Source organism: Tenrec ecaudatus, chromosome 14, assembly GCF_050624435.1.
Source record: "Tenrec ecaudatus isolate mTenEca1 chromosome 14, mTenEca1.hap1, whole genome shotgun sequence".
In the NCBI taxonomy this organism is placed as follows: domain Eukaryota; kingdom Metazoa; phylum Chordata; class Mammalia; order Afrosoricida; family Tenrecidae; genus Tenrec; species Tenrec ecaudatus.
In genome coordinates, this window is record NC_134543.1 from 101,367,548 (window position 1) to 101,389,403 (window position 21,856).

Sequence of the window (21,856 nt, forward strand, 5' to 3'; positions counted from 1 at the left end):
TCAGAAGGCCTGTAGTGATTCTGCCATGGTGTGTGTGTATTTTTGCAAAAAGGGCACGAAGTCAGAAGCTCTCTAGAGATTTTGCAAGGGTCTGAGTGTGAGTGTGTGTGTAAAAATGACATGTAGTCAGAAGCCCTACAGAGTTTCTGCAAGTGTATGAGTGTGAGTTTGTGTGTGTGTAAAAAGGACACGGAGTAAGAAAACCTCCACAGATTGTTCAAGGGTGTGTGTGTGTGTGAGTGTGTAAAAAGGAGAGGAAGTCCGAAGCCCTACAGATATTCCTCAAAGTTTGTGTGTGCGTGAGTGTCTAAAAAGGACACAAAATCAGAAGCCCTCCAGAGATTCTGCAAGTGTCTGTGTGTGTAAAATGGATACAAAGTGAGAATACCTCCAGAGATTCTGCAAGGGTGTGTGCATGTGTGTGCGTGAGTGTGTAAAATGGAAACGAAGTCAGAAGGCCTCCAGAGACACTGCCAGGGTGTATTTGTGTGTGTAAAAAGGACAGGAACTCAGAATCCCTCCAGAGATTCTTCAAGTTTGAGTGTGTGTGTGTGTGTGTGTGTGTACAAAAAGGACACAAAGTCAGAAGACCTGCAGATATTCTGCAAGAGTGTGAGTGTTTGTGTGTGCGTCTAAAAAGGACACGGAATCAGAAGCCCTCCAGAGATTCTGCAAGTGTATGAGTGCGTGTGTGTGTGTGTTTAAAAAGGACATGAAATCAGACGCCCTGCAGAGATTCTGCAAGGGTGCGTGTATGAGTGTGTGTGTGCATGTGTGCGTGTGGAAAAAGGACAGGAAACCAGAAGCCTTTTACAGATTCTGCAAGAGTGTGTGTGTTTGTGCTTGTAAAAAGGACATTAATTCAGAAACACTCCAGAAATTCTGCAACCGTGTGTGTGTATATGTGTATGTGTGTGTGTGTGCGTGTGTGTGTGTGTAAAAAGGACACGAAGAAAGAAGACCTGTAGGGATTCTGCCATTGTGTGTGTGTTTTTTTAAAAAGGACACGAAGTCAGGAGCTTTCTAGAGATTCTGCAAGGGTCTGGGTGTGTGTGTGTGTGTGTGTAAAAAGGACATTTAGTCAGAAGCCTTACAGAGTTTCTGCAAGTGAATGAGTGTGAGTTTGTGTGTGTGTGTGTAAAAAGGACACGGAGTCAGAAGATCTCCAGAGATTGTGCAAGGGTGTGTGTGTGAGTTTGTAAAAAGGACATGAAGTCAGAAGGCCTGTAGTGATTCTGCCATAGTGTGTGTGTATTTTTGCAAAAAGGGCACGAAGTCAGAATCTCTTTAGAGATTTTGCAAGGGTCTGAGTGTGAGTGTGTGTGTAAAAATGACATGTAGTCAGAAGCCCTAAAGAATTTCTTCAAGTGTATGAGTGTGAGTTTGTGTGTGTGTAAAAAGGACACGGAGTAAGAAAACCTCCACAGATTGTTCAAGGGTGTGTGTGTGTGTGTGTGAGTGTGTAAAAAGGAGAGGAAGTCCGAAGCCCTACAGATATTCCTCAAAGTTTGTGTGTGCGTGAGTGTCTAAAAAGGACACAAAATCAGAAGCCCTCCAGAGATTCTGCAAGTGTCTGTGTGTGTAAAAAGGATACAAAGTGAGAATACCTCCAGAGATTCTGCAAGGGTGTGTTGCGTGTGTGCATGTGTGTGTGTGAGTGTGCAAAATGGAAACGAAGTCAGAAGGCCTCCAGAGATTCTGCCAGGGTGTATTTGTGTGTGTAAAAACGACAGGAACTCAGAATCCCTCCAGAGATTCTTCAAGATTGAGTGTGTGTGTGTGTGTGTATAAAAAGGACACAAAATCAGAAGCCCTCCAGAGATTCTGCAAGTGTCTGTGTGTGTAAAAAGGATACAAAGTGAGAATACCTCCAGAGATTCTGCAAGGGTGTGTGCATGTGTGCATGTGTGTTTGTGTGTGAAAAATGGAAACGAATCAGAAGGCCTCCAGAGATTCTGCCAGGGTGTATTTGTGTGTGCAAAAAGGACAGGAACTCAGAATCCCTCCAGTGATTCTTCAAGTGTGAGTGTGTGTCTGTGTGTATAAAAAGGACACAAAGTCAGAAGACCTGCAGATATTCTGCAAGAGTGTGAGTGTTTGTGTGTGTGTGTAAAAAGGACACGGAATCAGAAGCCCTCCAGAGTTTCTGTAAGTGTATGTGTGTGTGTGTGTGTTTAAAAAGGACATGAATCAGACGCCCTTCAGAGATTCTGCAAGGGTGCGTGTATGTGTGTGTGTGTGTGTGTGTGTTTGCTTGTAAAAAGACATTAATTCAGAAACCATCCAGAGATTCTGCAACGGTGTCCCTGTATGTGTGTGTGTGTGTGTGTGTGTGTGTGTGTGTAAAAAGGACACGAAGTCAGAAGCTCTCTAGAGATTCTACCATGGTGTGTGTGTGTGTGTTTGTATAAAAAGTACATGAATTTCGAAGCCCACTAGGGACTCTGCAAGAGTCCCTATGTGTGAGTGTGTGTGTGTGTAAAAAGGCCATGAAGTCAGAAGCCCCCCAGAAATTCTGCAAGGGTATGAGTGTGAGTGTGTGTGTGTGTGTGTGTGTGTGTATGAAAAGGACACGGTGTCAGAAGCCCTCAAGAGATTCTGGAAGGTTGTGTGTGAGTGTGAGTGAAAAGGACAAGAAGTCAGAAGGCCTCCGGGGATTCTGCACGGGTGTGAGTGTTTTTGTGTGTGTGACTAAAAAGGACACGAAGTCAGAAGCCCTCTAGAGTTTCTGCTAGGGTATGAGAGTGAGTGTGTGTTTGTGTGTGTGTAAAAAGTAAACGAAGTCAGTTGCCCTCCAGAGATACTGCAATGGTTTTCTGTGTGCGTGTGTAAAAAGGACACGACATAAGAAGCCTTTCAGAGATTGTACAAGGGCATGAGTGTGGGTTTGCGTGTGTGAGTGTGTAAAACGGACAAAGTCAGAAGCCCTCCAGAGATTCTGGAATGGTTTTCTGTGTGTGTATGTGTGTTTAAAAAAGACATGATGTCAGAAGACCTCTAGGGATTCTGCCATGGTGTGTGTGTGTTTTTGTAAAAAGGACACGAAGTGAGAAGCTCTCTAGAGATTCTGCAAGGGTCTGAGTGTGAGTGTGTGTGTAAAAAGGACATGTATTCAGAAACCCTACAGAGTTTCTGCAAGTGAATGAGTGTGAGTTTGTGTGTGTGTAAAAAGGACACGGAGTCAGAAGACCTCCAGAGATTGTGCAAAGGTGTGTGTGTGTGTGTGTGTAAAAAGTAAAGGAAGTCCGAAACCCTACAGATATTTTTCAAAGTTTGTGTGTGTGTGAGTGTCTAAAAAGGACAGAAAATCAGAAGCCCTCCAGAGATTCTGCAAGTGTCTGTGTGTGTAAAAAGGACACAAAGTGAGAATACCTCCAGAGATTCTACAAGGGTGTGTGCATGTGTGCATGTGTGTTTGTGAGTGTGTAAAATGGAAACGAAGTCAGAAGGCCTCCAGAGACGCTGCCAGGGTGTATTTGTGTGTGTAAAAAGGACAGGAACTCAGAATCCCTCCAGAGATTCTTCAAGTGTGAGTGTGTGTGTGTGTGTATAAAAAGGACACAAAGTCAGAAGACCTGCAGATATTCTGCAAGAGTGTGAGTGTTTGTGTGTGTGTGTAAAAAGGACATGGAATCAGAAGCCCTCCAGAGATTCTGCAAGTGCATGACTGTGTGTGTTTGTGTGTGTGTGTGTGTTTAAAAAGGACATGAAATCAGACGCCCTTCAGAGATTCTGCAAGGGTGCGTGTATGTGTGTGTGTGTTTGTGTGTGTGTTTGCTTGTGAAAAGACATTAATTCAGAAACCATCCAGAGAATCTGCAACGGTGTTTCTGTATATGTGTGTGTGTGTGTGTGTAAAAAGGACACGAAGTCAGAAGCTCTCTAGAGATTCTACCATGGTGTGTGTGTATGTGTTTGTATAAAAAGTACATGAATTTCGAAGCCCACTAGGGACTCTGCAAGAGTCTGAGTGTGTGTGTGTGTAAAAAGGCCATGAAGTCAGAAGCCCTCCAGAGATTCTGCAAGGGTATGAGTGTGAGTGTGTGTGTGTGTATGAAAAGGACACGGTGTCAGAAGCCCTCAAGAGATTCTGGAAGGTTGTGTGTGAGTGTGAGTGAAAAGGACACGAAGTCAGAAGGCCTCCGGGGATTCTGCACGGGTGTGAGTGTTTTTGAGTGTGTGACTAAAAAGGACACGAAGTCAGAAGCCCTCTAGAGTTTCTGCAGGGGTATGAGAGTGAGTGTGTGTTTGTGTGTATGTAAAAAGTAAACGAAGTCAGTTGCCCTCCAGAGATACTGCAAGGGTGTGTGTGTGTATGTGTAAAAAGGACACGACATCAGAAGCCCTTCAGAGATTGTACAAGGGCATGAGTGTGGGTTTGTGTGTGTGAGTGTGTAAAACGGACAAAGTCAGAAGCCCTCCATAGATTCTGCAATGGTTTTCTGTGTGTGTTTTTAAAAAGGATATGAACACAGAAGACCTCTAGGGATTCTGCCATGGTGTGTGTGTGTTTTTGTAAAAAGGACACTAAGTCAGAAGCTCTCTAGAGATTCTGCAAGGGTCTGAGTGTGAGTGTGTGTGTAAAAAGGACATGTAGTCAGAAGCCCTACAGAGTTTCTGCAAGTGAATGAGTGTGAGTTTGTGTGTGTAAAAAGGACACGGAGTCAGAAGACCTCCAGAGATTGTGCAAGGGTGTGTGTGTGTGTGTGTGAGTGTGTAAAAAGGAAAGGAAATCCGAAGCCCTACAGGTATTCTTCAAAGTTTGTGTGTGCGTGAGTGTCTAAAAAGGACACAAAATCAGAAGCCCTCCAGAGATTCTGCAAGTGTCTCTGTGTGTAAAAAGGACACAAAGTGAGAATACCTCCAGAGATTCTGCAAGGGTGTTTGCATGTGTGCATGTGTGTGTGTGAGTGTGTAAAATGGAAATGAAGTCAGAAGGCCTCCAGAGATTCTGCCAAGGTGTATTTGTGTGTGTAAAAACGACAGGAACTCAGAATCCCTCCAGAGATTCTTCAAGTGTGAGTGTGTGTGTGTATAAAAAGGACACAAAGTCAGAAGACCTGCAGATATTCTGCAAGAGTGTGAGTGTTTGCAAAAAGGACACGGAATCAGAAGCCCTCCAGAGATTCTGCAAGTGTATGGGTGCATGTGTGTGTGTGTGTGTGTGTGTGTGTGTGTGTTTAAAAAGGACATAAAATCAGACGCCTTCCAGAGATTCTGCAATGGTTTTCTGTGTGTGTGTGTGTGTCTGTGTGTGTGTGTAAAAAGACATGAAATCAGGTGCCCTGCAGAGATTCTGCAAGGGTGCGTGTATGTGTGTGTGTGTGCATGTGTGCGTGTGGAAAAAGGACAGGAAACCAGATGCCTTTACAGATTCTGCAAGAGTGTGTGTGTGTGTGTGTGTTTTTGCTTGTAAAAAGGACATTAATTCAGAAACCCTCCAGAGAATCTGCAACCGTGTGTGTGTATACGTGTATGTGTGTGTGTGTGTGTGTGTAAAAAGGCCATGAAGTCAGAAGCCCTCCAGAGATTCTGCAAGGGTATGAGTGTGAGTGTGTGTGTATGTGTTTCTGTGTGTGTGTATGAAAAGGACACGGTGTCAGAAGCCCTCAAGAGATTCTGGAAGTTTGTGTGTGAGTGTGAGTGAAAAGGACACGAAGTCAGAAGCCCACCGGGGATTGTGCAAGGGTGCGAGTGTTTTTGTGTGTGTGACTAAAAAGGACACGAAGTCAGAAGCCCTCTAGAGTTTCTGCAGGGGTATGAGAGTGAGTGTGTGTTTGTGTGTGTGTAAAAAGGCCATGAAGTCAGAAGCCCTCCAGAGATTCTGCAACGATATGAGTGTGATTATGTGTGTGTGTGTGTGTGTGTGTGTGTTTATGAACAGGACACGGTGTCAGAAGCCCTCAAGAGATTCTGGAATGTTGTGTGTGAGTGTGTTTAAAAAGGACACGAAGTCAGAAGCTCTCTAGAGATTCTGCAAGGGTCTGAGTGTGAGTGTGTGTGTAAAAAGGACATGTAGTCAGATACGCTACAAAGCTTCTGCAAGTGTATGAGTGTGAGTTTGTGTGTGTGTGTGTGTGTGTGTGTAAAAAGGACCCGGAGTCAGAAGATCTCCAGAGATTGTGCAAGGGTGTGTGTGTGTGTGAGTTTGTAAAAAGGACATGAAGTCAGAAGGCCTGTAGTGATTCTGCCATGTTGTGTGTGTATTTTTGCAAAAAGGGCACGAAGTCAGAAGCTCTCTAGAGATTTTGCAAGGGTCTGAGTGTGAGTATGTGTGTAAAAAGGACATGTAGTCAGAAGCCCTACAGAATTTCTTCAAGTGTATGAGTGTGAGTTTGTGTGTGTGTAAAAAGGACACGGAGTAAGAAAACCTCCAGAGATTGTTCAAGGGTGTGTGTGTGTGTGTGAGTGTGTAAAAAGGAGAGGAAGTCCGAAGCCCTACAGATATTCCTCAAAGTTTGTGTGTGCGTGAGTGTCTAAAAAGGACACAAAATCAGAAGCCCTCCAGAGATTCTGCATGTGTCTGTGTGTGTAAAAAGGACACAAAGTGAGAATACATCCAGAGATTCTGCAAGGGTGTGTGCATGTGTGTGTGTGAGTGTGTAAAATGGAAACGAAGTCAGAAGGCCTCCAGAGATTCTGCCAGGGTGTATTAGTGTGTGTAAAAAGGACAGGAACTCAGAATCCCTCTAGAGATTCTTCACGTGTGAGTGTGTGTGTGTATAAAAAGGACACAAAGTCAGAAGACCTGCAGATATTCTGCAAGAGTGTGAGTGTTTGCAAAAAGGACACGGAATCAGAAGCCCTCCAGAGATTCTGCAAGTGTATGAGTGCATGTGTGTGTGTGTGTGTGTGTGGAAAAAGGAAACGAAGTCAGACGACCTCCAGAGATTGTGCAAGGGGGTGTGTGTGTGTGTGTGTGAGTGTGTGAAAAGGAAAGTAAATCAGAAGCCCTACAGATATTCTTCAAAGTTTGTGTGTGTGTGAGTATCTAAAAATTACACAAAATCAGATGCCCTCCAGAGATTCTGCAAGTGTCTGTGTGTGTAAAAAGGATACAAAGTGAGAATACCTCCAGAGATTCTGCAAGGGTGTGTGCATGTGTGCATGTGTGTTTGTGAGTGTGTAAAATGGAAACGAAGTCAGAAGTCCTCCAGAGACGCTGCCAGGGTGTATTTGTGTGTGTAAAAAGGACAGGAACTCAGAATTCCTCCAGAGATTCTTCAAGTGTGAGTGTGTGTCTGTGTGTATAAAAAGGACACAAAGTCAGAAGACCTGCAGATATTCTGCAAGAGTGTGAGTGTTTGTGAGTGTGTGTAAAAAGGACATGGAATCAGAAGCCCTCCAGAGATTCTGCAAGTGCATGACTGTGTGTGTGTGTGTGTGTGTGTAAAAAGGACACGAAGTCAGAAGCTCTCTAGAGATTCTACCATGGTGTGTGTGTGTGTGTTTGTATAAAAAGTACATGAATTTCGAAGCCCACTAGGGACTCTGCAAGAGTCTGCGTGTGTGTGTGTGTAAAAAGGCCATGAAGTCAGAAGCCCTCCAGAGATTCTGCAAGGGTATGAGTGTGAGTGTGTGTGTTTGTATGAAAAGGACACGGTGTCAGAAGCCCTCAAGAGATTCTGGAAGGTTGTGTGTGAGTGTGAGTGAAAAGGACACGAAGTCAGAAGGCCTCCGGGGATTCTGCACGGGTGTGAGTGTTTGTGTGTGTGTGACTAAAAAGGACACGAAGTCAGAAGCCCTCTAGAGTTTCTGCAGGGGTATGAGAGTGAGTGTGTGTTTGTGTGTATGTAAAAAGTAAACGAAGTCAGTTGCCCTCCAGAGATATTGCAAGGGTGTGTGTGTGTGTGTAAAAAGGACACGACATCAGAAGCCCTTCAGAGATTGTACAAGGGCATGAGTGTGGGTTTGTGTGTGTGAGTGTGTAAAACGGACAAAGTCAGAAGCCCTCCATAGATTCTGCAATGGTTTTCTGTGTGTGTTTTTAAAAAGGATATGAATACAGAAGACCTCTAGGGATTCTGCCATGGTGTGTGTGTGTTTTTGTAAAAAGGACACTAAGTCAGAAGCTCTCTAGAGATTCTGCAAGGGTCTGAGTGTGAGTGTGTGTGTAAAAAGGACATGTAGTCAGAAGCCCTACAGATTTTCAGCAAGTGAATGAGTGTGAGTTTGTGTGTGTGTAAAAAGGACACGGAGTCAGAAGACCGCCAGAGATTGTGCAAGGGTGTGTGTGTGTGAGTGTGTAAAAAGGAAAGGAAATCCGAAGCCCTACAGGTATTCTTCAAAGTTTGTGTGTGCGTGAGTGTCTAAAAAGGACACAAAATCAGAAGCCCTCCAGAGATTCTGCAAGTGTCTGTGTGTGTAAAAAGGACACAAAGTGAGAATACCTCCAGAGATTCTGCAAGGGTGTGTGCATGTGTGCATGTGTGTTTGTGTGTGAGTGTGTAAAATGGAAATGAAGTCAGAAGGCCTCCAGAGATTCTGCCAGGGTGTATTTGTGTGTGTAAAAACGACAGGAACTCAGAATCCCTCCAGATATTCTTCAAGTGTGAGTGTGTGTGTGTGTATAAAAAGGACACAAAGTCAGAAGACCTGCAGATATTCTGCAAGAGTGTGAGTGTTTGCAAAAAGGACACGGAATCAGAAGCCCTCCAGAGATTCTGCAAGTGTATGAGTGCATGTGTGTGTGTGTGTGTGTGTTTAAAAAGGACATGAAATCAGACGCCTTCCAGAGATTCTGCAATGGTTTTCTGTGTGTGTGTGTGTGTTTTTGTGTGTGTGTAAAAAGACATGAAATCAGGTGCCCTGCAGAGATTCTGCAAGGGTGCGTGTATGTGTGTGTGAGTGCATGTGTGCGTGTGGAAAAAGGACAGGAAACCAGATGCCTTTTACCGATTCTGCAAGAGTGTGTGTGTGTGTTTTTGCTTGTGCAAAGGACATTAATTCAGAAACCCTCCATAGAATCTGCAACCGTGTGTGTGTATATGTGTATGTGTGTGTGTGTGTGTGTGTGTGTAAAAAGGCCATGAAGTCAGAAACCCTCCAGAGATTCTGCAAGGGTATGAGTGTGAGTGTGTGTGTATGTGTTTCTGTGTGTGTGTATGAAAAGGACACGGTGTCAGAAGCCCTCAAGAGATTCTGGAAGTTTGTGTGTGAGTGTGAGTGAAAAGGACACGAAGTCAGAAGCCCTCCGGGGATTGTGCAAGGGTGCGAGTGTTTTTGTGTGTGTGACTAAAAAGGACACGAAGTCAGAAGCCCTCTAGAGTTTCTGCAGGGGTATGAGAGTGAGTGTGTGTTTGTGTGTGTGTAAAAAGGCCATGAAGTCAGAAGCCCTCCAGAGATTCTGCAACGATATGAGTGTGATTATGTGTGTGTGTGTGTGTGTATGAACAGGACACGGTGTCAGAAGCCCTCAAGAGATTCTGGAAGGTTGTGTGTGAGTGTGTTTAAAAAGGACACGAAGTCAGAAGCTCTCTAGAGATTCTGCACGGGTCTGAGTGTGAGTGTGTGTGTAAAAAGGACATGTAGTCAGATACGCTACAAAGCTTCTGCAAGTGTATGAGTGTGAGTTTGTGTGTGTGTAAAAAGGACACGGAGTCAGAAGATCTCCAGAGATTGTGCAAGGGTGTGTGTGCGTGTGAGTGTGTATAAAGGACATGAAGTCAGAAGGCATGTAGTGATTCTGCCATGGTTTGTGTGTATTTTTGTAAAAAGGACACGAAGTCAGAAGCTCTCTAGGGATTCTGCAAGGGTCGGAGTATGAGTGTGTGTGTAAAAAGGACATGTAGTCAGAAGCCCTACAGAGTTTCTTCAAGTGTATGAGTGTGAGTTTGTGTGTGTGTGTGTGTAAAAAGGACCCGGAGTCAGAAGATCTCCAGAGATTGTGCAAGGGTGTGTGTGTGTGTGAGTTTGTAAAAAGGACATGAAGTCAGAAGGCCTGTAGTGATTCTGCCATGTTGTGTGTGTATTTTTGCAAAAAGGGCACGAAGTCAGAAGCTCTCTAGAGATTTTGCAAGGGTCTGAGTGTGAGTGTGTGTGTAAAAAGGACATGTAGTCAGAAGCCCTACAGAATTTCTTCAAGTGTATGAGTGTGAGTTTGTGTTTGTGTAAAAAGGACACGGAGTAAGAAAACCTCCAGAGATTGTTCAAGGGTGTGTGTGTGTGTGTGTGAGTGTGTAAAAAGGAGAGGAAGTCCGAAGCCCTACAGATATTCCTCAAAGTTTGTGTGTGCGTGAGTGTCTAAAAAGGACACAAAATCAGAAACCCTCCAGAGATTCTGCAAGTGTCTGTGTGTGTAAAAAGGACACAAAATGAGAATACCTCCAGAGATTCTGCAAGGGTGTGTGCATGTATGCATGTGTGTGTGTGTGTGTGTGTGTGTGTGAATGTGTAAATTTGAAACGAAGTCAGAAGGCCTCCAGAGATTCTGCCAGGGAGTATTTGTGTGTGTAAAAAGGACAGGAACTCAGAATCCCTCTAGAGATTCTTCACGTGTGAGTGTGTGTGTGTGTATAAAAAGGACACAAAGTCAGAAGACCTGCAGATATTCTGCAAGAGTGTGAGTGTTTGCAAAAAGGACACGGAATCAGAAGCCCTCCAGAGATTCTGCAAGTGTATGAGTGCATGTGTGTGTGTGTGTGTGTGGAAAAAGGACACGAAGTCAGACGACCTCCAGAGATTGTGCAAGGGTGTGAGTGTGTGTGTGAGTGTGTGAAAAGGAAAGTAAATCAGAAGCCCTACAGATATTCTTCAAAGTTTGTGTGTGTGAGTATCTAAAAATTAAACAAAATCAGAAGTCCTCCAGAGATTCTGCAAGTGTCTGTGTGTGTAAAAAGGATACAAAGTGAGAATACCTCCAGAGATTCTGCAAGGGTGTGTGCATGTGTGCATGTGTGTTTGTGAGTGTGTAAAATGGAAACGAAGTCAGAAGGCCTCCAGAGACGCTGCCAGGGTGTATTTGTGTGTGTAAAAAGGACAGGAACTCAGAATTCCTCCAGAGATTCTTCAAGTGTGAGTGTGTGTGTGTGTATAAAAAGGACACAAAGTAAGAAGACCTGCAGAGATTCTGCAAGGGTATGAGTGTGAGTGTGTGTGTATGTGTTTCTGTGTGTGTGTATGAAAAGGACACGGTGTCAGAAGCCCTCAAGAGATTCTGGAAGTTTGTGTGTGAGTGTGAGTGAAAAGGACACGATGTCAGAAGCCCACCGTGGATTGTGCAAGGGTGCGAGTGTTTTTGTGTGTGTGACTAAAAAGGACACGAAGTCAGAAGCCCTCTAGAGTTTCTGCAGGGGTATGAGAGTGAGTGTGTGTTTGTGTGTGTGTAAAAAGGCCATGAAGTCAGAAGCCCTCCAGAGATTCTGCAACGATATGAGTGTGATTATGTGTGTGTGTGTGTGTGTGTGTGTGTTTATGAACAGGACACGGTGTCAGAAGCCCTCAAGAGATTCTGGAATGTTGTGTGTGAGTGTGTTTAAAAAGGACACGAAGTCAGAAGCTCTCTAGAGATTCTGCAAGGGTCTGAGTGTGAGTGTGTGTGTAAAAAGGACATGTAGTCAGATACGCTACAAAGCTTCTGCAAGTGTATGAGTGTGAGTTTGTGTGTGTGTGTGTGTGTGTGTGTAAAAAGGACCCGGAGTCAGAAGATCTCCAGAGATTGTGCAAGGGTGTGTGTGTGTGTGAGTTTGTAAAAAGGACATGAAGTCAGAAGGCCTGTAGTGATTCTGCCATGTTGTGTGTGTATTTTTGCAAAAAGGGCACGAAGTCAGAAGCTCTCTGGAGATTTTGCAAGGGTCTGAGTGTGAGTATGTGTGTAAAAAGGACATGTAGTCAGAAGCCCTACAGAATTTCTTCAAGTGTATGAGTGTGAGTTTGTGTGTGTGTAAAAAGGACACGGAGTAAGAAAACCTACAGAGATTGTTCAAGGGTGTGTGTGTGTGTGTGTGAGTGTGTAAAAAGGAGAGGAAGTCCGAAGCCCTACAGATATTCCTCAAAGTTTGTGTGTGCGTGAGTGTCTAAAAAGGACACAAAATCAGAAGCCCTCCAGAGATTCTGCATGTGTCTGTGGGTGTAAAAAGGACACAAAGTGAGAATACCTCCAGAGATTCTGCAAGGGTGTGTGCATGTGTGTGTGTGAGTGTGTAAAATGGAAACGAAGTCACAAGGCCTCCAGAGATTCTGCCAGGGTGTATTAGTGTGTGTAAAAAGGACAGGAACTCAGAATCCCTCTAGAGATTCTTCACGTGTGAGTGTGTGTGTGTATAAAAAGGACACAAAGTCAGAAGACCTGCAGATATTCTGCAAGAGTGTGAGTGTTTGCAAAAAGGACACGGAATCAGAAGCCCTCCAGAGATTCTGCAAGTGTATGAGTGCATGTGTGTGTGTGTGTGTTGAAAAAGGACACGAAGTCAGACGACCTCCAGAGATTGTGCAAGGGTGTGTGTGTGTGTGTGAGTGTGTGAAAAGGAAAGTAAATCAGAAGCCCTACAGATATTCTTCAAAGTTTGTGTGTGTGTGAGTATCTAAAAATTACACAAAATCAGATGCCCTCCAGAGATTCTGCAAGTGTCTGTGTGTGTAAAAAGGATACAAAGTGAGAATACCTCCAGAGATTCTGCAAGGGTGTGTGCATGTGTGCATGTGTGTTTGTGAGTGTGTAAAATGGAAACGAAGTCAGAAGGCCTCCAGAGACACTGCCAGGGTGTATTTGTGTGTGTAAAAAGGACAGGAACTCAGAATTCCTCCAGAGATTCTTCAAGTGTGAGTGTGTGTCTGTGTGTATAAAAAGGACACAAAGTCAGAAGACCTGCAGATATTCTGCAAGAGTGTGAGTGTTTGTGAGTGTGTGTAAAAAGGACATGGAATCAGAAGCCCTCCAGAGATTCTGCAAGTGCATGACTGTGTGTGTTTGTGTGTGTGTGTGTGTTTAAAAAGGACATGAAATCAGACGCCCTTCAGAGATTGTGCAAGGGTGCGTGTATGTGTGTGTGTGTTTGTGTGTGTGTTTGCTTGTGAAAAGACATTAATTCAGAAACCATTCAGAGAATCTGCAACGGTGTTTCTGGATATGTGTGTGTGTGTGTGTGTAAAAAGGACACGAAGTCAGAAGCTCTCTAGAGATTCTACCATGGTGTGTGTGTGTGTGTTTGTATAAAAAGTACATGAATTTCGAAGCCCACTAGAGACTCTGCAAGAGTCTGAGTGTGAGTGTGTGTGTGTGTAAAAAGGCCATGAAGTCAGAAGCCCTCCAGATATTCTGCAAGGGTATGAGTGTGAGTGTGTGTGTTTGTATGAAAAGGACACGGTGTCAGAAGCCCTCAAGAGATTCTGGAAGGTTGTGTGTGAGTGTGAGTGAAAAGGACACGAAGTCAGAAGGCCTCCGGGGATTCTGCACGGGTGTGAGTGTTTGTGTGTGTGTGACTAAAAAGGACACGAAGTCAGAAGCCCTCTAGAGTTTCTGCAGGGGTATGAGAGTGAGTGTGTGTTTGTGTGTATGTAAAAAGTAAACGAAGTCAGTTGCCCTCCAGAGATATTGCAAGGGTGTGTGTGTGTGTGTAAAAAGGACACGACATCAGAAGCCCTTCAGAGATTGTACAAGGGCATGTGTGTGGGTTTGTGTGTGTGAGTGTGTAAAACGGACAAAGTCAGAAGCCCTCCAGAGATTCTGCAATGGTTTTCTGTGTGTGTTTTTAAAAAGGATATGAACACAGAAGACCTCTAGGGATTCTGCCATGGTGTGTGTGTGTTTTTGTAAAAAGGACACTAAGTCAGAAGCTCTCTAGAGATTCTGCAAGGGTCTGAGTGTGAGTGTGTGTGTAAAAAGGACATGTAGTCAGAAGCCCTACAGATTTTCAGCAAGTGAATGAGTGTGAGTTTGTGTGTGTGTAAAAAGGACACGGAGTCAGAAGACCGCCAGAGATTGTGCAAGGGTGTGTGTGAGTGTGTAAAAAGGAAAGGAAATCCGAAGCCCTACAGGTATTCTTCAAAGTTTGTGTGTGCGTGAGTGTCTAAAAAGGACACAAAATCAGAAGCCCTCCAGAGATTCTGCAAGTGTCTGTGTGTGTAAAAAGGACACAAAGTGAGAATACCTCCAGAGATTCTGCAAGGGTGTGTGCATGTGTGCATGTGTGTTTGTGTGTGAGTGTGTAAAATGGAAATGAAGTCAGAAGGCCTCCAGAGATTCTGCCAGGGTGTATTTGTGTGTGTAAAAACGACAGGAACTCAGAATCCCTCCAGATATTCTTCAAGTGTGAGTGTGTGTGTGTGTATAAAAAGGACACAAAGTCAGAAGACCTGCAGATATTCTGCAAGAGTGTGAGTGTTTGCAAAAGGACACGGAATCAGAAGCCCTCCAGAGATTCTGCAAGTGTATGAGTGCATGTGTGTGTGTGTGTGTGTGTGTTTAAAAAGGACATGAAATCAGACGCCTTCCAGAGATTCTGCAATGGTTTTCTGTGTGTGTGTGTGTTTGTGTGTGTGTGTAAAAAGACATGAAATCAGGTGCCCTGCAGAGATTCTGCAAGGGTGCGTGTATGTGTGTGTGAGTGCATGTGTGCGTGTGGAAAAAGGACAGGAAACCAGATGCCTTTTACAGATTCTGCAAGAGTGTGTGTGTGTGTTTTTGCTTGTGCAAAGGACATTAATTCAGAAACCCTCCATAGAATCTGCAACCGTGTGTGTGTATATGTGTATGTGTGTGTGTGTGTGTGTGTGTGTAAAAAGGCCATGAAGTCAGAAACCCTCCAGAGATTCTGCAAGGGTATGAGTGTGAGTGTGTGTGTATGTGTTTCTGTGTGTGTGTATGAAAAGGACACGGTGTCAGAAGCCCTCAAGAGATTCTGGAAGTTTGTGTGTGAGTGTGAGTGAAAAGGACACGAAGTCAGAAGCCCTCCGGGGATTGTGCAAGGGTGCGAGTGTTTTTGTGTGTGTGACTAAAAAGGACACGAAGTCAGAAGCCCTCTAGAGTTTCTGCAGGGGTATGAGAGTGAGTGTGTGTTTGTGTGTGTGTAAAAAGGCCATGAAGTCAGAAGCCCTCCAGAGATTCTGCAACGATATGAGTGTGATTATGTGTGTGTGTGTGTGTGTGTGTGAACAGGACACGGTGTCAGAAGCCCTCAAGAGATTCTGGAAGGTTGTGTGTGAGTGTGTTTAAAAAGGACACGAAGTCAGAAGCTCTCTAGAGATTCTGCAAGGGTCTGAGTGTGAGTGTGTGTGTAAAAAGGACATGTAGTCAGATACGCTACAAAGCTTCTGCAAGTGTATGAGTGTGAGTTTGTGTGTGTGTAAAAAGGACACGGAGTCAGAAGATCTCCAGAGATTGTGCAAGGGTGTGTGTGCGTGTGAGTGTGTATAAAGGACATGAAGTCAGAAGGCATGTAGTGATTCTGCCATGGTTTGTGTGTATTTTTGTAAAAAGGACACGAAGTCAGAAGCTCTCTAGGGATTCTGCAAGGGTCGGAGTGTGAGTGTGTGTGTAAAAAGGACATGTAGTCAGAAGCCCTACAGAGTTTCTTCAAGTGTATGAGTGTGAGTTTGTGTGTGTGTGTGTGTGTAAAAAGGACCCGGAGTCAGAAGATCTCCAGAGATTGTGCAAGGGTGTGTGTGTGTGTGAGTTTGTAAAAAGGACATGAAGTCAGAAGGCCTGTAGTGATTCTGCCATGTTGTGTGTGTATTTTTGCAAAAAGGGCACGAAGTCAGAAGCTCTCTAGAGATTTTGCAAGGGTCTGAGTGTGAGTGTGTGTGTAAAAAGGACATGTAGTCAGAAGCCCTAAAGAATTTCTTCAAGTGTATGAGTGTGAGTTTGTGTGTGTGTAAAAAGGACACGGAGTAAGAAAACCTCCAGAGATTGTTCAAGGGTGTGTGTGTGTGTGTGTGTGAGTGTGTAAAAAGGAGAGGAAGTCCGAAGCCCTACAGATATTCCTCAAAGTTTGTGTGTGCGTGAGTGTCTAAAAAGGACACAAAATCAGAAACCCTCCAGAGATTCTGCAAGTGTCTGTGTGTGTAAAAAGGACACAAAGTGAGAATACCTCCCAAAATTCTGCAAGGGTGTGTGCATGTATGCAAGTGTGTCTGTTTGTGTGTGTGTGAATGTGTAAATTTGAAACGAAGTCAGAAGGCCTCCAGAGATTCTGCCAGGGTGTATTTGTGTGTGTAAAAAGACAGGAACTCAGAATCCCTCTAGAGATACTTTACGTGTGAGTGTGTGTGTGTATAAAAAGGACACAAAGTCAGAAGACCTGCAGATATTCTGCAAGAGTGTGAGTGTTTGCAAAAAGGACACGGAATCAGAAGCCCTCCAGAGATTCTGCAAGTGTATGAGTGCATGTGTGTGTGTGTGTGTGTGTGTTTAAAAAGGACATAAAATCAGACGCCTTCCAGAGATTCTGCAATGGTTTTCTGTGTGTGTGTGTGTTTGTGTGTGTGTGTAAAAAGACATGAAATCAGGTGCCCTGCAGAGATTCTGCAAGGGTGCGTGTATGTGTGTGTGTGTGCATGTGTGTGTGTGGAAAAAGGACAGGAAACCAGATGCCTTTTACAGATTCTGCAAGAGTGTGTGTGTGTGTTTTTGCTTGTGCAAAGGACATTAATTCAGAAACCCTCCATAGAATCTGCAACCGTGTGTGTGTATATGTGTATGTGTGTGTGTGTGTGTGTGTAAAAAGGCCATGAAGTCAGAAACCCTCCAGAGATTCTGCAAGGGTATGAGTGTGAGTGTGTGTGTATGTGTTTCTGTGTGTGTGTATGAAAAGGACACGGTGTCAGAAGCCCTCAAGAGATTCTGGAAGTTTGTGTGTGAGTGTGAGTGAAAAGGACACGAAGTCAGAAGCCCTCCGGGGATTGTGCAAGGGTGCGAGTGTTTTTGTGTGTGTGACTAAAAAGGACACGAAGTCAGAAGCCCTCTAGAGTTTCTGCAGGGGTATGAGAGTGAGTGTGTGTTTGTGTGTGTGTAAAAAGGCCATGAAGTCAGAAGCCCTCCAGAGATTCTGCAACGATATGAGTGTGATTATGTGTGTGTGTGTGTGTGTGTGTATGTGTATGAACAGGACACGGTGTCAGAAGCCCTCAAGAGATTCTGGAAGGTTGTGTGTGAGTGTGTTTAAAAAGGACACGAAGTCAGAAGCTCTCTAGAGATTCTGCAAGGGTCTGAGTGTGAGTGTGTGTGTAAAAAGGACATGTAGTCAGATACGCTACAAAGCTTCTGCAAGTGTATGAGTGTGAGTTTGTGTGTGTGTAAAAAGGACACGGTGTCAGAAGATCTCCAGAGATTGTGCAAGGGTGTGTGTGCGTGTGAGTGTGTATAAAGGACATGAAGTCAGAAGGCATGTAGTGATTCTGCCGTGGTTTGTGTGTATTTTTGTAAAAAGGACACGAAGTCAGAAGCTCTCTAGGGATTCTGCAAGGGTCGGAGTGTGAGTGTGTGTGTAAAAAGGACATGTAGTCAGAAGCCCTACAGAGTTTCTTCAAGTGTATGAGTGTGAGTTTGTGTGTGTGTGTGTGTGTGTAAAAAAGACCCGGAGTCAGAAGATCTCCAGAGATTGTGCAAGGGTGTGTTTGTGTGTGAGTTTGTAAAAAGGACATGAAGTCAGAAGGCCTGTAGTGATTCTGCCATGTTGTGTGTGTATTTTTGCAAAAAGGGCACGAAGTCAAAAGCTCTCTAGAGATTTTGCAAGGGTCTGAGTGTGAGTGTGTGTGTAAAAAGGACATGTAGTCAGAAGCCCTACAGAATTTCTTCAAGTGTATGAGTGTGAGTTTGTGTTTGTGTAAAAAGGACACGGAGTAAGAAAACCTCCAGAGATTGTTCAAGGGTGTGTGTGTGTGTGTGAGAGTGTGTAAAAAGGAGAGGAAGTCCGAAGCCCTACAGATATTCCTCAAAGTTTGTGTGTGCGTGAGTGTCTAAAAAGGACACAAAATCAGAAACCCTCCAGAGATTCTGCAAGTGTCTGTGTGTGTAAAAAGGACACAAAGTGAGAATACCTCCCAAAATTCTGCAAGGGTGTGTGCATGTATGCAAGTGTGTCTGTTTGTGTGTGTGTGAATGTGTAAATTTGAAACGAAGTCAGAAGGCCTCCAGAGATTCTGCCAGGGTGTATTTGTGTGTGTAAAAAGGACAGGAACTCAGAATCCCTCTAGAGATACTTTACGTGTGAGTGTGTGTGTGTATAAAAAGGACACAAAGTCAGAAGACCTGCAGATATTCTGCAAGAGTGTGAGTGTTTGCAAAAAGGACACGGAATCAGAAGCCCTCCAGAGATTCTGCAAGTGTATGAGTGCATGTGTGTGTGTGTGTGTGTGTTTAAAAAGGACATAAAATCAGACGCCTTCCAGAGATTCTGCAATGGTTTTCTGTGTGTGTGTGTGTGTTTGTGTGTGTGTGTAAAAAGACATGAAATCAGGTGCCCTGCAGAGATTCTGCAAGGGTGCGTGTATGTGTGTGTGTGTGTGCATGTGTGCGTGTGGAAAAAGGACAGGAAACCAGATGCCTTTTACAGATTCTGCAAGTGTGTGTGTGTGTGTTTTTGCTTGTGCAAAGGACATTAATTCAGAAACCCTCCATAGAATCTGCAACCGTGTGTGTGTATATGTGTATGTGTGTGTGTGTGTGTGTAAAAAGGGCATGAAGTCAGAAACCCTCCAGAGATTCTGCAAGGGTATGAGTGTGAGTGTGTGTGTATGTGTTTCTGTGTGTGTGTATGAAAAGGACACGGTGTCAGAAGCCCTCAAGAGATTCTGGAAGTTTGTGTGTGAGTGTGAGTGAAAAGGACACGAAGTCAGAAGCCCTCCGGGGATTGTGCAAGGGTGCGAGTGTTTTTGTGTGTGTGACTAAAAAGGACACGAAGTCAGAAGCCCTCTAGAGTTTCTGCAGGGGTATGAGAGTGAGTGTGTGTTTGTGTGTGTGTAAAAAGGCCATGAAGTCAGAAGCCCTCCAGAGATTCTGCAACGATATGAGTGTGATTATGTGTGTGTGTGTGAACAGGACACGGTGTCAGAAGCCCTCAAGAGATTCTGGAAGGTTGTGTGTGAGTGTGTTTAAAAAGGACACGAAGTCAGAAGATCTCTAGAGATTCTGCAAGGGTCTGAGTGTGAGTGTGTGTGTAAAAAGGACATGTAGTCAGATACGCTACAAAGCTTCTGCAAGTGTATGAGTGTGAGTTTGTGTGTGTGTAAAAAGGACACGGAGTCAGAAGATCTCCAGAGATTGTGCAAGGGTGTGTGTGCGTGTGAGTGTGTATAAAGGACATGAAGTCAGAAGGCATGTAGTGATTCTGCCATGGTTTGTGTGTATTTTTGTAAAAAGGAAACGAAGTCAGAAGCTCTCTAGGGATTCTGCAAGGGTCGGAGTGTGAGTGTGTGTGTAAAAAGGACATGTAGTCAGAAGCCCTACAGAGTTTCTTCAAGTGTATGAGTGTGAGTTTGTGTGTGTGTGTGTGTAAAAAGAACCCGGAGTCAGAAGATCTCCAGAGATTGTGCAAGGGTGTGTGTGTGTGTGAGTTTGTAAAAAGGACATGAAGTCAGAAGGCCTGTAGTGATTCTGCCATGTTGTGTGTGTATTTTTGCAAAAAGGGCACGAAGTCAGAAGCTCTCTAGAGATTTTGCAAGGGCCTGAGTGTGAGTGTGTGTGTAAAAAGGACATGTAGTCAGAAGCCCTAAAGAATTTCTTCAAGTGTATGAGTGTGAGTTTGTGTGTGTGTAAAAAGGACACGGAGTAAGAAAACCTCCAGAGATTGTTCAAGGGTGTGCGTGTGTGTGTGTGTGAGTGTGTAAAAAGGAGAGGAAGTCCGAAGCCCTACAGATATTCCTCAAAGTTTGTGTGTGCGTGAGTGTCTAAAAAGGACACAAAATCAGAAACCCTCCAGAGATTCTGCAAGTGTCTGTGTGTGTAAAAAGGACACAAAATGAGAATACCTCCAGAGATTCTGCAAAGGTGTGTGCATGTATGCATGTGTGTGTGTCTGTTTGTGTGTGTGTGAATGTGTAAATTTGAAACGAAGTCTGAAGGCCTCCAGAGATTCTGCCAGGGTGTATTTGTGTGTGTAAAAAGGACAGGAACTCAGAATCCCTCTAGAGATACTTCATGTGTGAGTGTGTGTGTGTATAAAAAGGACACAAAGTCAGAAGACCTGCAGATATTCTGCAAGAGTGTGAGTGTTTGCAAAAAGGACACGGAATCAGAAGGCCTCCAGAGATTCTGCAAGTGTATGAGTGCATGTGTGTGTGTGTGTGTGTGTGTGGAAAAAGGACACGAAGTCAGACGACCTCCAGAGATTGTGCAAGGGTGTGTGTGTGTGTGTGTGTGAGTGTGTGAAAAGGAAAGTAAATCAGAAGCCCTACAGATATTCTTCAAAGTTTGTGTGTGTGTGAGTATCTAAAAATTACACAAAATCAGAAGTCCTCCAGAGATTCTGCAAGTTTCTGTGTGTGTAAAAAGGATACAAAGTGAGAATACCTCCAGAGATTCTGCAAGGGTGTGTGCATGTGTGCATGTGTGTGTGTAAGTGTGTAAAATGGAAACGAAGTCAGAAGGCCTCCAGAGATTCTGCCAGGGTGTATTTTTGTGTGTAAAAACGACAGGAACTCAGAATCCCTCCAGAGATTCTTCAAGATTGAGTGTGTGTGTGTGTGTGTGTATAAAAAGGACACAAAATCAGAAGCCCTCCAGAGATTCTGCAAGTGTCTGTGTGTGTAAAACGGACACAAAGTGAGAATACCTCCAGAGATTCTGCAAGGGTGTGTGCATGTGTGCATGTGTGTGTGTGTGTGTGAGTGTGAAAATGGAAACGAAGTCAGAAGGCCTCCAGAGATTCTGCCAGGTTGTATTTGTGTGTGTAAAAAGGACAGGAACTCAGAATCCCTCCAGAGATTCTTCAAGTGTGAGTGTGTGTCTGTGTGTATAAAAAGGACACAAAGTCAGAAGACCTGCAGATATTCTGCAAGAGTGTGAGTGTTTGTGTGTGTGTGTGTAAAAAGGACACGGAATCAGAAGCCCTCCAGAGATTCTGTAAGTTTATGAGTGTGTGTGTGTGTGTTTAAAAAGGACATGAATCAGACGCCCTTCAGAGATTCTGCAAGGGTGTGTGTATGTGTGTGTGTGTGTTTGCTTGTAAAAAGACATTAATTCAGAAACCATCCAGAGATTCTGCAACGGTGTTTCTGTATATGTGTGAGTGTGTGTGTGTGTAAAAAGGCCATGAAGTCAGAAGCCCTCCAGAGATTCTGCAAGGGTATGAGTGTGATTGTGTGTGTGTGTGTGTGTGTGTGTATGAAAAGGACACGGTGTCAGAAGCCCTCAAGAGATGCTGGAAGGTTGTGTGTGAGTGTGAGTGAAAAGGACAAGAAGTCAGAAGGCCTCCGGGGATTCTGCACGGGTGTGAGTGTTTTTGTGTGTGTGACTAAAAAGGACACGAAGTCAGAAGCCCTCTAGAGTTTCTGCAGTGGTATGAGAGTGAGTGTGTGTTTGTGTGTGTAAAAAGTAAACGAAGTCAGTTGCCCTCCAGAGATCCTGCAATGGTTTTCTGTGTGTGTGTGTAAAAAGGACACGACATAAGAAGCCTTTCAGAGATTGTACAAGGGCATCAGTGTGGGTTTGCGTGTGTGAGTGTGTAAAACGGACAAAGTCAGAAGCCCTCCAGAGATTCTGCAATGGTTTTCTGTGTGTGTATGTGTGTTTAAAAAAGATATGATGTCAGAAGACCTCTAGGGATTCTGCCATGGTGTGTGTGTGTTTTTGTAAAAAGGACACGAAGTCAGAAGCTCTCTAGAGATTCTCCAAGGGTCTGAGTGTGAGTGTGTGTGTAAAAAGGACATGTATTCGGAAGCCCTACAGAGTTACTGCAAGTGAATGAGTGTGAGTTTGTGTGTG